Source organism: Stegodyphus dumicola, chromosome X2 (genome assembly GCF_044657685.1).
Source record: "Stegodyphus dumicola isolate Sdum_Otavi_A_Nest chromosome X2, ASM4465768v1".
Taxonomy (NCBI): domain Eukaryota; kingdom Metazoa; phylum Arthropoda; class Arachnida; order Araneae; family Eresidae; genus Stegodyphus; species Stegodyphus dumicola.
In genome coordinates, this window is record NC_140781.1 from 25353315 (window position 1) to 25366350 (window position 13036).

General features: G+C 34.4%; 1 long non-coding RNA gene across 1 annotated transcript; it reads left to right on the forward strand.

The window, feature by feature from the left end:
* Positions 1-283: 283 nt before the first annotated feature.
* LOC118201063 (uncharacterized) lies at positions 284-9444 on the forward strand. Its single transcript, XR_004760190.2, has 3 exons — positions 284-441; positions 3315-3508; positions 9320-9444. It is a non-coding gene; the product is annotated as an uncharacterized LOC118201063 (long non-coding RNA).
* The last annotated feature ends 3592 nt before the right edge of the window (positions 9445-13036 follow it).

Sequence of the window (13036 nt, forward strand, 5' to 3'; positions counted from 1 at the left end):
TGCCGTAATATCCCTGTCAAAATGTCACGTTTAACTCAAAAAAATCAGCAGAATATTCTCTGGCTACCGTCACCTTTGGTTAGAAAACTTGTTTAATATAGATTCGTGGTTTTTCGAAATAAAAGAGTCGTACATCATCAAGTGTCAGCAAGTTGGAATGATAAAGTTTTTTTTTTCATGATTCAGCCTTGCGGACAATGCTTCGGACAATGAATCAATGTCCCATAAAATGAAATCTTTCTGACTCCTTAATACTTTGACGGATAAAAACAAAGCCCACACTTCGGTTCTTTGTTGCAAAACTGAAGGTCATTTTCCGCATTTTGGGTGGTTCAGGTACATATATAAAGACTGGGTTCCTATCTGACCGTGTTGTCCCAGAATCTACAGCTGTAGTGCTTAATGTTTTTCATACCTCAAGCACTAAACATGAAGCTATTGGTACGTATTTCCTCTGTTTCATAGATTAAATGGTGCAAAATGAACAATAATTAGACAGTGTTGAAAATCTAAATACAGAAGAAAGGATCTAAATGTATTTAAAATTTATATTAGTGGAAGTAATGGTAACCTATAATCAAAATGGTGTAAGGTGAAAGATAATATTTACATCGTTTATTCGCTTTTCCTGAAATATATCTTAACAGATTAACTTATTCTAGCAGCATTTATGTTTACGTTTGTTCTTTTTAAATTTTTATAAGGCAATGAATTTGTTTTTTTATCAATCTTTTAACAGTGTCATTTAACTTGAAAGGTAGTTTCCTTGTTACGTGCTGTTTGAATAAAAGTAAAGTAGGAAAAGTAAAGTAAAGTAGGAAATAAAAGTTAAAGTGGTTACAGGGTTTCTTAGCCTTTGTTAATTTGGAGATGTTACAACTTTGTGCATAGTTTTTGTCTAATTTTATTAGTTATACAATATTTGTTTTTCTTTTAATACCCGGTTTCATTTTTTTTTTCTTCTGCTTGCATCGATTTTGAAACATACAACGTTTAATAACAGTCTGGTTGAAATAGATAACAATTATTTCGAACGATAAAGGATGCACCTCTAATTTTGTAGCAGCCATGTTTTCGATTCATATCAGACCTGTCTTAGTTTTTATTAAGTTTTTAGACTTTTAAAATCAGTTTTAAATCTTTTGTTTTCAATGTATTCTTCTTTGGATATCTAAAATTTGAAATCCTTATAAAAATACATGTTTTTCCTTTTATAAAAATTTTAAGTATTATTTTAATTCTGTGTGTTATTTTAACTTTCGTGGTGTAACTTTAAAGTACGTCCGACTGGAAATCAGAAGGCCCGGAGTTCGAGACCCGGCGAAGTTGACTTCACAACTTAAAGCTATCACTTATATTATTTCGATCTGAAAAAGCAGCTTTTACATTTTAAGTTTCTAAGCAACATTTTTAATAGGGAGTAATGCCTAAATTCGATATTTTTTCTTTGCTGCTGATTAATTGCAGCAACAAAATTTTATTTCAAATTGAAATAGATTCATAAAAGCAATCGATATTGATTCTTATTAACAAACACTTGCAGATACTTATGAGTCATGAGCAAGCTAGAAGAAGTATTCTAAAGGTCTAATGCACAAGTTTGTTTCGTATCTAATTACACTACCTCCCGACTTAAGCTGCCCATCCATCACAGCGTAAGTTGTGATAGGTGACGAATCGCAAAGAACTGCGCAACTAAGCACACATTCGCCGACTGATGGCGGCTGAGTGAAATATCCCATTCTACTATCTCGATTCTTTTTATCATCGTTTTGTTGTTCCAGACATTCTTTTATTTGATGCAGAGTAAAAGCGCGCTGTCACTTTCTTTCCATTCGACACAACTTCGACAACTAAGAACACAGGGGAAAACGCGGGATAAAGTACGAGAACTGAGACATTTATTGAGGTTTGTTGAACTGAGACATTTATTGAAGTTAAGGTTTGTTGTTATAAAATAGAAGACCGTACGAACTGAAGAGTCTCTTGATCCTGACAGGAGTAAAATATGCTTAATTTAAGTCGATGTGCAAGTACTTACTGATTGAAATAGCGGAACATGAAGACACTCGAGTGTTGAGCTACTACCAGAATAAAAAAAAAATAAACAGCCACGAGATCTCTGGATGGTTAAAGTCTGTTTACAAATCCGATGTCTGATGTTTACTTACTTGATGTTGAACTGATTACGTTATCAAACTCTTCACAGCTACTAAAAAAACCGCAAGATATCAAATTAATGCAGTGTAATTAGATCCCCTCTTTACAGGGTTATTCAAGGTTGCTGTATTCTCTGCCGTGCTACGTCTTCTAACACAGTGATTAAACTTACGTATTTTAGGAATGGAACTGGATAGATTTAGATATGATAGAACAACATAAACTAACGCGTTAGAGCAAATTAAAAATCTTTCATATTCATAAAGAATTCCTACAGATGACATATTTCTCCTGACATTAATGTAAGGTTAGTTATTGTCCTAGAGATAACATTTCTTACATGGATTGTTAAAATGGAAAAAGAGTCTGGTTTTGTAAAGAAACTTCCGAGAATACTTTGAACTATGTCATTGTTTTCATTAACAGTTTAAATAGATAAAAAAAAAATAGAAATTCCGAAACCAAATAATGCTGTATTTCATTTTGTAATGCAAAAAGCGATTTAACCAAGTTTTTAGCCTTACAAGTTTTTGCTTTGAAAAAAGAAGTCGCACGTTACCTTGATGTTTACCGCACCCAAAGAAAACATCTCTTTTTTTTTTTTTTTTTTTTTTTTTTTTTCACATTCTCTGTACGGAACTTTTATGAAAAACAACAGCTAGAATCTCAGAACTTTTTTAATTTTAAATCTCAGAATTTTTAAAATTTTTTTAAAAATTTTTAAAATGGAATTTAATAAAAGGCAATCGAAATTCCATTACCTTAAAAAATGAAGAACTAGAGATTTCGAGTAATTGAAGATTTTGCTTATCGAGGATTGGATTACTCAAGTATGGCAAAGCACACGAGGGCTATCTGCCTTAAAGGGAGAGACGCCTTCGTGGAGGACTTTCTAATGGAAACTGGCTCGTATACACGTTACACATGGAGAAAACCACGAAAACGCCCATGCAGCCAGCCCGTTCGCGGGATTCGAACCTCGGACTGAACTACCAGTGTTCAGCGTCTTTACCGCTCGGCCTCTGGTGTGCTCGCTTATTGAGGAAATTTAAAGTAAATTTAGAATTCTATATAACGATACTTAGTTCAAACTTAGCGAAACTTTTCAATTAAATTCTAGCTTTTTTTTTTTTACCGTAATGCCTTTTTTCTAGGCTGCAGCCATCCTTTTGTTATTTCTTGGCTTGGCTATAGGAACATACGTTGTGCCATACTACCCTTCTCTCGCTTCCATTGCAGCTGCCCCCTACCCTATTGTCTACTCTTATAACTATGGATATTCTGCTCCCTTATCAGCTGTGTGGCCATTATGGTATGGCAAGTAACCAGAATGTGTCGAAAAATGGAGGTAAGTTGAAACAAACTTATTGAGAATTTTTTTAGGCAAATTTAAATACTTGAGACGATATTTATTACCAATCAGTTAATTTTGCGGATTATGTTACTCTTATAAAAAATATATGTTTGCTAACTTAAGAATTACTTTGATATAAAAAAACATAACAGAGATATCGCATAGTAATTTTCCGGATAAATTTACAGAATTATCCCTCAGCCTATAAAATTGATTTGAAATGCAGTGCGTTAATTTAAATGACGATGCATAGAAAATCAAATAATTTTTAAATAGTTTTAAGAGAAATATCACTCAGCTGAATATAGATTAGTTGTTTTGTTAATTAAAGTACTCATTGGTTATTGGCTTAAGAAGGATCGCTTCATAGGGACCTTTATAATGAAACTGGCTTGGTTTTTGCATGTGGTACGCTTGACTACACAGACAGACTACATCATGGAAGAAATCCACGAAGAAGGCAAGTTTCGCTGCTGCTAACTGCCCTTGGGCATAACTTTTATTTCTTCGCAACTTTCCTGCACAGCCAAATGGCCGGCTCAGTTTATGGGGAAGCTCCTTATTGTTTGACAAAGAGGCATAATATTGTAAATGTACGAGTATAATGATTGTAAACTGTAGATGCAGATAGATGGAAAAATAATTAATTTGCTAAGTGTAAGGAAGTTGAAATAGTTCCATAAGAAAAATATAACACATGATCAATAAAATTTACATCTTCTGTATACTTCCTCAGAGAACGTATTTGAGGATCTCCCACTTTTCTTCCTATACCAATAAAGATGACTTTCGGATCGCCAGTATTTTAAGTCTCCCAGACACTAGATACTTATAAACATCCATATCCCCTCTGAGATTCGAATTTGGGCCAAATGAAACAGCAACCAGTATATTTAACCACTATACCGATAAAGAAGGCTGCAAAGCTTTACATAATATGAAAAATGAGATAATCCTCAGTGACCTAAACAGGGATACTTTGATGATAAACATAAACGTTGTTCACAATCTTCAGGAGCGTGTAAAACATCATTCAGAATGTAATGATTTTTTCGGTGATCTAAGTAGTATTCATGAGTCAATAAGAAGCCTTCAATTACAGTTTCTATATTGCAGTGTTGTTATGTAAAGGAAATGCAATGGGGGAATAATCACACTGTGCAAAAAAAGCACTGGGCTAATTGAAGGCGCATCTCGATCCCCTTTGAAAACAATTTTGGCCGCAACACTAGAAACAAATGTCATGTGCTTTCTATCTAGATCTCAAAATATACAAGGATATTAGCCAGTGAGCTTTGAAGTAAACGCCTCTGAAACAAAATCCGAGAAACAATCGCTTAGTAACGAAAGGTTAGGTTATTAGGTTTTTTTTTTTTTTTTTTTTGGACTATTTCGAGGAAACTGTATTCGAGTGGACGAGGCTGGCTGCCTAAGGATAAAGATGACTTTAAAGACTGGATGGCTTTCTAAAGGAAACTTCGTATTCACTACACACGGGAAAACCGCAATAACCAACCATACAGCCATCTATCGGTCTGGGCTCGGGCTCAGGACGAACTACCAGTATTCAGCAGTCATTAACCGTACGACCACTATGGAGCAATGAAAAGTTAGATAAAGGAAAGTAAACAAACTGAAAATCAAGATACGACCTACGTATTTAAATACTATTTGTAGGAACTACGCAACACAGAAGGAAAAAAAAAGAATTTATAATAAACAGCAAAATAAAAATGGAGTTAGGATTACGAAACAAAAATAAATTAAAAAATGAAAACCAAGACTTAAACTCAGCTGAACTATTATATGCATGGTTATTATTGGGAATCGACAGTAAAATTCTAGTGAACGTCACTAATTTTAGTGGATTATTTCAATTATTACTTTACTTGCGTGAGATAATATGTAAGTAAAAGGTCATGCTCGGTTAAAACTCAAGTCGATGTTATTGTTATTAAAAGATTTGTACATCTTACAAATTCTTATCTGTATATTCGTATATTCTTTTTTTTTTCAGAAATCGTTCACTTTGTAGAGACATTAGGTATTTTTTGGAGGCAGGCAAGATGAAAAATTAGCAACGCCTTCGCCGGGAATCGAACCACGGACCTCTGGAATACCGGCCGAGCGTGCAGAACCACTACTCCACGAAGGAACGCTAGGAAAGTGGGAGAAATACCTTATATGCTCCCCTTTTTAAAGGGCGACTGGGGTTTTTAGGGAACCCAATCGCCAAATCCTGGGTGTGGAGTCTCATCATCTACAACCCTTTTAGTTCGGGCGCCACTGTACAGACAATAGGTTAATTGAAAAAGCCGGAGAAATGAAAAATTAGCAACCGCCTTCGCCTGGAATCGAACCACGGACCTCTGGAATAGCGACCCAGCGTGCAGAACCACCACACCAGGAAGGCTGGAGAAGTACCTTAGAACTTATGATGTTAATTACCTGCAATGCTTAATTTTTTTTTCTTACGATAGATTTGCTTCTTGGTAAGTTTGTGATTCGTGAGCACCAACTACAGTGTAATACAGATTTGTGTTTAAAAGCTTCTAGTTCTTAATTACTTTGAAGGTCAAGGATTCGTATTAGAAAGTTATTTTATTCTGATCCCCTTATACTGTCTATTAGACTAAAAAATGTTTACATTCTCTGTTAATTGGAAGGGATGGTCAGAATTATGGAACCACCTGAAAATGTGAAGGCTGTCCAAGAAATATGGCGCAGGAGCGCCATTGGTGCCTAAGTCTTGAAATTCTTTTGTAGGGAAAGCATTCAAACTCTGAATGGCGATAATAGGGATTTTATACCTTTTTTCGGTTAGAAAACTGCTTCCTTGACAGGTGCTTGAAAAGAAAAACATGATCGTAATATAGTTTCTATCGCACCTCAGAGATTCACTGATATTTAAGTCTAATCACTGTGCAGGCCAGAAAAGACACATAATTTCTTCTCCATGTTCTTCAGATTTCTACTGAACAATTTCAGTGGGGGCCTTATCATCATGAAAATTACAGTTACATACAGAATATGACGTCTGCAACATTGATGGACATGGCCGCTTTAAATGGTTACTTAGTCAAAAATATTTATTTTTTCTTATAAGCTGATTACTGGACCTGCTGTAAACCACGATATAATGACCCAACACCATAACTGAACCACCACCATGTTTTCCTGTAGGAAACATACCGTCTGGATTGTAAGCTTCGGGCATAAAGTCGTTCTCAGGCGGAAAACAATGTGAAGGTTGACTCATCTGAAAACCGTAATATGTTGTGTTGTTGGTATTGTGACTTTGTAGAGACATTAGGATTTTTTGGAAGCAAGAGAGATGAAAATTTAACAAACGCCTTCGCCGGGAATCGAACCACGGACTTCTGGAATACCGGCCCAGAGTTCAGAACATCTACACCACGAAGGCACGCCAAGAATGTGGGAGAAATAACTTACATCACTTGCCTGACAGTGGTATCAGAACAAGCCCACGAAATTCATCGCGGCAAGAAAAGCAAGATTGCTCCTGTCGTTGGCAAAGCCTTGAACACCGTACAGGTGACAGTATGATTTCGCTCTTTTCCGCCTCCAATTTTGAAGGAAAGCATCCTGGGGAGACGGGTTCGAGGGTCTCCCACCCGTCTTCCCCTACCACCAACGTCTCGAGAGGACTTTCGGCTCGCCGCATATTTAGAGTGCCTCCATGCCGCACCGACACTGTACGTTTACAAACATCCATGCCTTCTCCGCCCTTTGGTATCACAGTAGGCTTCCCTAACCACTATAACGTCTGGGCGGCGAAAACCGTACTTCTTTCATTGATCAGCTTTTCCCGTGTGTGTGTGTGTAATTATGGCAAAGCCTCGAGGGCTATCTGCCTAAGAGGAGGGATGCCTTCGTGGAGGACTTTCTAAGGGAAACTGGCTCGTATACACGTTACACATGGGGAAAACCACGAAAACGCCCATGCAGCCAGCCCGTTCGCGGGATTCAAACCTCGGACCGAACTACCAGTGTTCAGCGACTTTACCGCTCGGCCGCTGGTGGGCCAGCTTTTCTCGCTTTATGTTCTTGCCACCACTATAGTCTGCATTTATTTTTGAATCAAGCAGTTTTGCGATAGCATCTGAGCCATTCTACTTATGCATTTCGTTTCATAGTGTATGGGACAACACTTGGTTCTGTAGACGCATATTAAGCTTTGGAGTCATCATTTTTCTCAGTAGGTTTCTTTCTAACGTAACAATCCTCTTTTGTCAGAGTTACGTTTTCTTCTTGTGTCTCGGAGACAATGTTTCGCCGAGAACATTTTATCTCTTCATTGCTTTAGGTACAATACCTTTCGATATCCTCAATAACTTAAGCGAAGTTACACAGGCAACAAAGGAACTAGGCACAAACAATTTGACCCCTTTAGAAAGTCAAGTCACTTTTTTTTTTTTTTTTTTTTTTTTTTAGGAAACACAACTGGAATTTACGATTTCTTACCACCTTGAGTTTATATATAAAATGATCATACAAAAAGTGATGGCCAGTTACAAGTTACTGTGTAATAGATAGAAATAACATTAATTTTTGGAAGCAGAGTGTTTGTATTTTTCTTTTGTACAATCCCTGTATGTATACATTACACACTCTTACTCGAGTAAGATAAAACAATCAATAAGATTATGTATTCCTCCCGGCTTCTTGGAGAGGTCAGCACGCTTGACGTGTATTCTAGAGGTCCGCGGTTCGATTCCCGGCGAAGGCGTTGCTAATTTTTCATTATTCCTGCTTCCAAAAAAATACCTAATATCTCTACAGTAGCGCCCGAACTAGAAGGGTGGTGGATAATGATTCTCCACACCCAGAATTTGGCGATTAGGTTCCCTAAAAACCCCAGTCGCCCTTTAAAAGGGGGAGTATATAAGGTATTTCTCCCGCCTTCTTGGCATGGCTTCGTGGTGTGGTGGTCTGCATGCTGGGCACGTATTCCAGAGGTCCGTGGTTCGATTCCCGGCGAAGGCGTTGTTCATTTTTCACTTCTGCTGCTTACAAATGTCTAATGTCTCTAGAAGATAAACAATAAGTTTTGGAAGCAGAGTGTTTACATTTTTTTGTAAAATCCGTGACATTACACACTCTTACTCGATTAAGATAAAACAATCTTTTTTCTGATATCAAGAATACAAAATATGTGCTACATATTTTATATAAATGTATATTTCGTATGTGGGAACGTGTGTATTTTAATTTCGCTGTTGTTTCATTAACGGCTAAATAATAGATGTAAGAAAAGTATTCTAAAAATAAACTTTAAAACTTAAAAAATTTTAACTTAAACTGGAAGGTAATTTTATAAAGAAAATTCTGACATGGCACGATACGCCAATTTAATCTGAATTTTTCCTAATTAAAACACCAAGAGATTGTCCACATATCGAAACTTGATGTAATCATTCATTCAATTCAGAATAAATTGCGTTAAATATTATATTACTTTTTAATATAAAATGAAGTACTTACAACTTTGTAAATACCTTGAAGTAATTAAGATACAATTACACGCCGAACAAATATTAATTTAGAAGTCAAACAACAAAAATCAGCGTTTGCGCTTTTGCAGCTGAGGATGATGGTTCGGTAAAAATATCGAAGCTAGTCCTGTGAAAACGTGAAAATATAACGCTGATTTTTGTTGTTTGACTTCTAAATTAATATCTTGAAGTACTTAACAACCTTGTAAATTCCTTTAATAAATGAGATGATTTTATGATTTGGTGTCATCTTAATGCTCTGTTTTATTTGTATTTACTCATTTTGCAGGAGGAAAGCAAGGTACTTCGAGATACAGCAGTATTAATACAGCAGATATTTTCAAAAAAACACCTACCAAAAGATTGTAATTAATCGAATTTATTGAATATGAATAAAGTTTATTTTTGTTAGTATTTGACTGGCATTTTTCTCGGTTTCTTTTGGATTGAATGCTAGAACTTGAGCATACTTTGACACAGAAATATTTGCTTCGCACGTATGACAGTTATAATTATACACAATTTCAGTCTTTTTTTAACAATGTGTTAGCACAAAACTTAGGCATTTACTTACTTAGAGAGAAGAAAGATGGCTGTGATTACAAAGAATAATTGTTAAATATTAAATCATTAAGTATGAATCATAGCATTAATAATTAAATATGAAAGTGTCTTTATTCATTATTAAAAACTTAGGCATTTACTTACTTAGAGAGAAGAAAGATGGCTGTGATTACAAAGAATAATTGTTAAATATTAAATCATTAAGTATGAATCATAGCATTAATAATTAAATATGAAAGTGTCTTTATTCATTATTAAAAACTTAGGCATTTACTTACTTAGAGAGAAGAAAAATGGCTGTGATTACAAAGAATAATTGTTAAATATTAAATCATTAAGTATGAATCATAGCATTAATAATTAAATATGAAAGTGTTTTTATTCATTATTTTGTTACATTTGGTATGGCGAAAAAACTTTCACACAAGTAATTTATAGATATTTAAAGTCTAAAAATACGTCATTATTATTCTCATGAAGATTTATTACTTTAAAATCATAATCGGATAATCTTAAAAATTCATTAATATAAAAATAATTTTCCTTTTTAATTAATTCAAATAATATCAGGAGTTAGCTACGTACCAATACCAGTGTTTTCTAGAGAGCAAACCTTAAAAATTCTGTGCATAAAATATCCATTTAAAAATTACATTGATCAATATTTTTATAATAATATGCATAGAAATGATCGCCAAGTAATATCCTAACATCAGAAAACCCTTTTGAAAAGATATCTTATATTAAGTTGTGAATAAAAAAAGCAAGCATTTCGCTCTTTGATTTGTATACAGCCCCTGAATGTGATTCCCGATTTATTGTCGAACAAGAGTCAAACGTTTTATAAATTATTTTTTTTTATAACGAGTGCAAAATTTTTCTAAATGTAAGTATAGAAACCGATGGAACATAGATTTCGTAATTTTTATAAAAATGATTTCTTTAAATTTAAGAATACCAAAAACTGAATCTTTTTGTCATTTAAAAAAAAATTGTCATTATATCTATGCCCAAATAAAGGCTGATTAAAGACTTTTGGGCTCATGCTGTATTATAGCTTTCACCTGTCTAACCATAACTAGTTTTCAATGAATTTCTTTTAACACATTATCAGTGACTTCCAATAAACAGTTTACTATTGCTTGGATGTAATTCAAAATTTAAAAGCTAATAATTCTTTGGTAAAAGCAAGAGCCGTTACCAGATATTTTTTCACTTGAGTCAAAGAGGTAAATGCGCGCCCCTATATGCAATCAAATAAAATGTATCTGTATACGTCCATATCCAACAAAATTAAATAAAACCATACCATACGTCTTACAGTATTTTTAATTATAACATTATGCATTCCGAAAGCATATAATAAATTATAATTTTTGAAAGAAAACGTTGAATACTACCTTTTTGATAAACAGCAAATAACACTGAAATAAAATAAATAATGCAGCAGTTAACATAAAATTCTTACGTTGGTATTCAGGCTTTTTTTTATAATTTAATGTACTTAAAAATAAATTTATAATTTAATGAATTCTTTTATAATTTGAAGTAAATAGAAACATTAAAAATATTCTTATCACAGTTTTCAAGTTCAGATATGTTCGAACTAAATTGCCTTCCTGCATTCGTTTTAGAAGATCTGATTTTACTATTATATTGAAACAGCGTAGTTTCAAAACTAGATATATCTGATGCAATATTTGAAGCATTTATATCATTTGAATATTTTAGTGCTAAGTAATAGCTGCTCCTTTTCAAAATACATAAATTCAATAACATTAAGTTTCACCAGCTAGAAATCAGAAGCTATCTCATTTAATTTTTGATTCCTCCTTTTTAGTTAAGTGTGTATGTGATTATAGCAAAGCCTCGAGGGCTATCTGCCTAAGGGGAAGAATGCCTTCGTGGAGGACTTTCTAATGGAAACTGGCTTGTATACGCGTTACACATGGGGAAAAATAAGAAAACGCCCATGAAACCAACCCGTTCGCGGGACTCGGAACCTCGGACCGAACTACCAGTGTTCAGCGGCTTTACCGCTCGGCCGCTGGTGGGCCCAACCTGTTTTTTTTTTTTTTTTTTTAGGTTAAGAGATTAAAATATCTTTCATTTCTACTGTGAACAAATACTTTTGGGGGGGCAAATTTAGTTCTTTTATCAATTGATTCTTGACAATCGGATTTATTAAACTTTATTTTTCACTTCTCTTTATATTCTGTTGGTATAGTCATCTTTAAAATTAAATTCTGACATTTCTCAAGATTGCTTGCTCCCCTTTTCCGTAAAGAAAAAGGCATCTTCCTTCTATTATATTATGTTTGTTTCTTAAATTCAGTGTGCAAATTATACCAAGGCTATTTGTCTAAGCAGAGGGATATTTTCGTAGAGAGCATTTTAAGGGAAACCAGCTAGTATTTACATTACACACGGGTGAAACCATGAAAATGCTCATGCAGGGAACCTGTTCGCCAGGATTAGATATTGAATTAACCCGTTAAGTGTGCAGTATTTGCATCTTTAGAATTCTTGATTGCGAGACTTATTCAAATTTTCTTTCCTATCTTTTTCACATTTTTGTTTCTTTCTTTTTCACATTTTCTTTTAAATTCTAAGAAGACATATGTCAAGTTTTAAAATGAGTTGCTTGAAGAGGTTATTAGTTTCAATCCGTTAATGAGCTTTAAAATTTTTCACTTTAATTATTTATTCGTTAACATTTAATCCATTTTTTGTTAATTTGGTTAGGATTTCGAAAAAGCGCGATTGTGTACAAATGCTCAAGATTATATCACACTTTTTATTACATTAAATGTACTATTTCAAGGCAGTGCTTCTCGATACATTTCAAAATTGAAAGTTAACAATCAAACTTCACAGCGTGGATCGAGTTAGATATTTAATTGGAAGATCTATAGCTCGAATTCCAGCGAAAGTATAGCTGGTTTCTCGTTTTCCCTAGATTCAGAAAATTTAGAATGCCTCTAGGTTGGTGCCCGAACTAAAATGTGGTTCATGATAATTCATCATCACCTGGAATTGTTCGTTAGGGTATCATCGTACCTTTCCGCAGTCGTTCTCTCCTTAAGTAGGGAATAATAAAAGGAATTATTGAATTGTTTCACGCATGCTTGCGTAGTGTAACTGGTAGTACGTCCAGCTGGCAAACGTAGGACCCGTAGTTTGTCTCGGAAAGAACATAATTGATTTTTCAAGTTTCCTGCTTCAAAAAACTTAATATTTATAAATGCTACATATTCTGAATGAATATGATTTGGAATGTGGATACAAAACTTCGCTAATTTTTATTTATCGGCTCTTCAAAGCAGGAACAGAAACACGCTAAACTGGACGAATATTTGCACACAATCGCATTCTTCTTTCTGATTTGACTCAATGTCTTCAGAAGGCACTGAGCTGTTTTTGATGAATTAGAATATGCTGG